Source organism: Callithrix jacchus, chromosome 6, assembly GCF_049354715.1.
Source record: "Callithrix jacchus isolate 240 chromosome 6, calJac240_pri, whole genome shotgun sequence".
NCBI classification, from domain to species: Eukaryota; Metazoa; Chordata; class Mammalia; order Primates; family Cebidae; genus Callithrix; species Callithrix jacchus.
Genome location: NC_133507.1, coordinates 85,155,302 through 85,160,672, shown reverse-complemented (window position 1 = coordinate 85,160,672; position 5,371 = coordinate 85,155,302).

Here is a 5,371-nt window from a genome sequence, read left to right as displayed (position 1 = left end):
AGGAGATGAAATGGGTAGGTGGTTCTAGGAAGAGAGAAAGGTTTCTGGTAGGTAGTGATAGTGTTCAATATGGGAGGGGTAGATAAATCAAAGCATAGAGTTTTAAATATGCCTGACAGATCTAGAAGAGTTGACTACTAAGTGCCTGAGACAGAGCACATGTAGCTGATCTCTTAGTATTGAATATTCCCATGTCTCTGCCCTTGGATGCTTCCCTTCCTATCTACTCTTATACTTTAAGGTGAACTCATCTACTTTCCATGGCTTTAATACTATCACTTCAACATTGTACATAAAATTTAGTTTGAAGAACCCAAATTAAGGTTTCCAGGTAAGTTCTCTTCCATTGACTTCAGTCTGCATTTATATGTATCCACTTGGATATCTAATGAATATCTCTGGCAGTTGACATGTACATAACTCAATTCTTTGTATTTTCTTCTAAAATTTACCTATTTCCCCACAGCCTTTACCACCTCAATTACTGGCAACTCCATCTTTCCAACTGCTCAGGCCCCAGATTGGGTGTTCTCCTTCACTACTCTCTATCTCTCAGATCTCACATTCATTTCCTCATCAGATCTGTTATTTTGGATTTCAAAATGTGTCTAGCATAATGACCTCTTCTCATCTTCTTTACTTTTTTCATACTGGTGTACTTCCTTGCTGAAATAGCTTTCAAATGTTTCTCTTGACTTCTTCTTGAGAATCTGAAAGTTCTCTTCTGGTATTAGTTCATTCTCAGGCTGCTAATAAAGACATACCTGAGACTGGATAATTTACAAAATGAAGAGGTTTAATTGACTCACAGGTCAGCATGGCTGGAGAGGCCTCAAGAAACTTACAATCATGGTGGAAGGAGAAGTAAACAAGTCTTTCTTCACATTGTGTCAGGAAGGAGAAGAATGAGCCAAAGCGGGGAAAGTCCATAATAAAACCATCAGAGCTCATGAGAGCTCACTCACTCTCATGAGAACTCACTCACTCTCATGAGAACAGAATAATGGTAACCACCCCCATGATTAAATTACTTCCCATCAGTAATTTAATGATACATAGGGATTATGAGAACTACAATTCCAGATGAGATTTCGGTGGGGACACAGCCAAACCACATCACTTCTTAAGCAGTAGCCAGCTTAATTTTATTTGAGTAAGTTGTAGCATACTACTCCTCTTCAAAACACTGCAGGCCCACCCTGCCTTGCCATTTCATCCAGAGTAAAAGCCAAGTTTCCATAATGTCTAGAAAGGCACCTGCAATCTCACTTATTGCCTAGGACATCACTTCTTTACTTATTTCCTTCTTGACTATGTCATTTCGCTCATACTGAGTTCTTTGTCATTCAACAGATGTGGCTTTACACTCCCAACCTATTGTCTTTGTTCTGTATTTTCATGGCAAGTGTCCTTATCTTCTTAAGCCCTTGTTCAAAATTCATCTTATTCTATCCCATCTTGGTCACAAGGACTCTACTATATCTTTTTCCGTATCTCTTACTTCCCAGTAATACAATATACTATTTAGTAATTCTATTTAATGTTTATCTCTTCCCACCCACTAGGGTACACCATGTGGGCTGACATGATTAGGGCTGGTGTCATTGTATGTTTTGCTCAGATGTTTACTGAAGGAGTGATCAGCACATTTAGATGCTCAGTACAGGAAGAACAAGAAAATTAATGTTCCTTCCTCTTTCTTTTGAAATTTGCTCTTACTCCATTGGCAGAAACAGTCCTCTTTATCCACAGTGCTCAGCATTCCTTATTATTGAAAGGGGTTTGTATATAATTTCCATAATCTTTGAAGATTCTCTCCACTGAGAAATGGAGTATATTATGAAATAAAGAACTGTTATTTAACCTATACTTTGAAAGATAACTTTTCTTTCTGGAAAATATTAAATTTAGATCCGTATTTTTTTTAAAAAAAACTCTAATAACATTGAGTAATTCCAGTATGTCAAATATTATGTATATTATTTCATTCAAATTCACAGTAATACTGAGTGAACATAATATCTGCTTTAATGTTTTAAAAATTAGAGATCAGAGAAGTTTAGTATTTTGCCAAAATTCACATAGGAAATGAACAGTTCTGGAGTTGGAGCCTAGGTTTTGTTCTGACTCCATATTGCCTATTGATGGGCCACCTTTGTATGTTAAATTATTAATAGTTTTATTATGTGGATGTGAGAAAAATTGAAAATGCACAAAGTCTCTCAATCTAACGAGTGAAGAATAAATACAATTTAAAGAAAATATACCTTTATCTAAGACACTTTATAGTATTCCTAACTTACCTTGCTTCTAGGGCACCCCACACAGAACATCTTCATAGCTCTAGAGAAGCCTTTGTTACAGATAAATAAGATGATGAGAACTGAACATTCATACACAAAAAATTAATGAATTATACTTACTAATTTATCCCAGAGATGTATGATAGAGTGTAATACACCAAAATTTTCAAGGTGTTGTTCAAAGTAACATCTCATGATGTTTGCTGACTGAAAGGAATCTTTGGAATATTGCTGGTTTATATGCTTATTTGAAATGCATTCAAAACTTTGATTTGTACTTCCCAAGAACATTGTATTCTTATGCCTCTTTTTAAGCCAAATACTGGTTCTTTTGTGTAATGCTTTTCCCATTCTCTTGTAGCTAACACTGATGTTCTTAAAAATTTCTTTCACTCTTTTCTTCATGCATGTCAGCTAGATGAGGAGGAAGAAGCATCTGCTTACACCTCTATCAACTAATTTTATGTTATATACTTGAAGTCCAGATTACCAATTTATGTCATTTTCTTTCTTCTTTCCCAGAGAAGCCTTTTTTCCTTACTCAATGCAGTTAAGTCATTATTCAGGAAGGAGGCATTTCAAGTTCACTTAAGAAAAATATATTTTATGCTTCCTCACTTCTTTTTTCCCCAGTCTTCTATCAGCCTAGCAAGCATAGCAAAAAGATATAGCCCCATAACCACTTTATGCACAAAGTTAGAAGCATAAAATCTCATGGAAAGAGATCCTTTATACAGAAGAGGTTGTCTTTCCATTTCTCTTATGTTAGGGATAAGAAAGTGAGATCCAAAGAGTTTAAAGGGCTTTCCTAAAGGCATGCCACTAGAAAGTGACTGAGCCAGGATGAGCAACTCTCAGTTCTCGTGCATTCTTTTTTTCTTTTTTTTTTATTGCATTTTAGGTTTAGGGGTACATGTGCAGAACATGCAAGATAGTTGCATAGGTACACATTTTATCTTATGAGTTAGATTATTTTATTCTTAGAAATTAGGAAACTGATACTACTTGACTTCTTACTACCACTATGCCCACAGAAGTGTAGGGGCATCAATTATTATTAAGGGCTTATTCATATTTCCCCACAGGGGCATGTTAGCACATTGCAGTTTGAGAAGCAAAAATACTTGCCTCTGAAACTTCAGACCTATTTGAGAACGTTATGAAAAGAAAAATCCACTTCTCAATTTTCAAGAGTCAATGTAACACTCTCTGTGGACTTTCTTCTTCTCTTTAAAAAAATCTGTGTATGTAGTAAATAAAACCTGGAATTAGCTTCATATGCTTTCCTTTTTAAACCATACTATAGGAAATAGGTTAGAAAAATCAAATTAGCAAGATTTCCAGTGAGATATGTTTATTCACCCTTAGTTTATCTTCTGCAAACTATCTGAGCATGCATGAAACAGTCCACCCACTGTTCTAGCTGCCATGGTTTAGTACAGTTCCACCGAATGATCCTGTTAACCAAACCTTCAATTTGCTGGGATCTGAACTCTGAATAACAGCTTGTGAACATAGTTTAATAACTGGTACAAGAGCTTCCTTTGAATTTTTAATCATATGAATTAAATATTACAAGAGATGCTTTTTAAGATGTTCTCCTAAAAATGATCTAATGTATAGAAAGTCAAGTATGGGTAAGCCCAAGGGGACTGAAGCGCAAAGGTAGCAGGGCTGGGGACACCATAGGCCATACCCTTTGCTCATCAAATTGAGATAGCAACTGCAAAGCATTCATTAAAAATTACATCTTTAGCAATCATCACATTATGTAATATTACACTGTTCAAATGTATAACACATATTGTGTAGTTTTCTTCAGATTGGCATTACTCAAATAGAGGTAAGCGTAGTTTCAAAAGATCCACTATAACAAAACCTTAAATTGGCACAGAAACAAATCCGATGTCAATTAACATACTAAAGAACTATTTGATTATGACTATAGGATTTCTTAAAAACTGCAAGTTCCCTTAAAGACAGTGTTTTTCAAATGATAAGATAATTGTGAAATCTAGTGAATGCTGAAATTAGTTTAATAGAGTCCAACCAACATTTTTTAAAGAACAAAACAGAATAGAATAGAAAATGTCAGAATGTATCCCATATCATACAGTTAAATTTTGTGTGGAATTTTGTTTTAGTTGTATTTGTGTGTGTTTTTGTCCTGGGTAATGCTGCATTTTTAAAAAATTCTGTTTAGAAATGGTTTGAAAAATATTGGCTCAGGATATATGAATCATATTTGTATTACCAAAATTCTTACTATTCCAATTAATCTTCTTAGGGATCTATTGAGCACACATAATCAGGCATGTAGAGAATAATAATATTGACACATACCAAAGTTCAGTTTTTTAATAACTTCCAGAAAAATGCCCAGACTAGGTAAAGTGCTTTCTAGTGAGAAAATATATTTTTGCCTTAGCATTTGTTGGTTTTTAAACTATAAACATGTGTGTGTGTATGAGCATTTTCCTAAAACCTTTTCTTTATTATTTATTTTAGCATAAGTTTTCTTACATACTAAAAGATGCAGGAAATAAATTCAGTACACCTGGATATATTCTTGCTTTACGATGTCAGCAGGGCAGCTTTGGAGTGTAGGACAATGCTTTTTTTTTTTTTTTTTAAACTTATATCTGGCTTAACACACTTCATAAAGTATAAAAACAACTATTAACCAGTTGGAATCATTTGACCAGAAAACAGAGAAAAGGGGAAGTTAAACAAGAAACAAACACACAAAATCAGGGCTTTGGCTGCAATGAGTCATGAGCCTTTTAATTAATAACTCTGTGACTTATCTAATGGGTTAGTCCCCTAGTAGACACGATGCAGTGTACTGCTGGTTGTCTGGCTTTGCACAATCAAGCTTTCTTCTCATAAACAGAAAGATGCATGTGTTCCTTTTGCCCTCCTCCACCTCCTGTAAGGATGAATATCTGTGAGTAGTGTGGGTCATGTACTAATGATTTCAAAGGTTGAAGAAAAGAAGTGATGTATTTAATTTTTAAGAAATAGTATAGCTCTTCATTCCATAAGTACATGACTTACTAATTTTAATT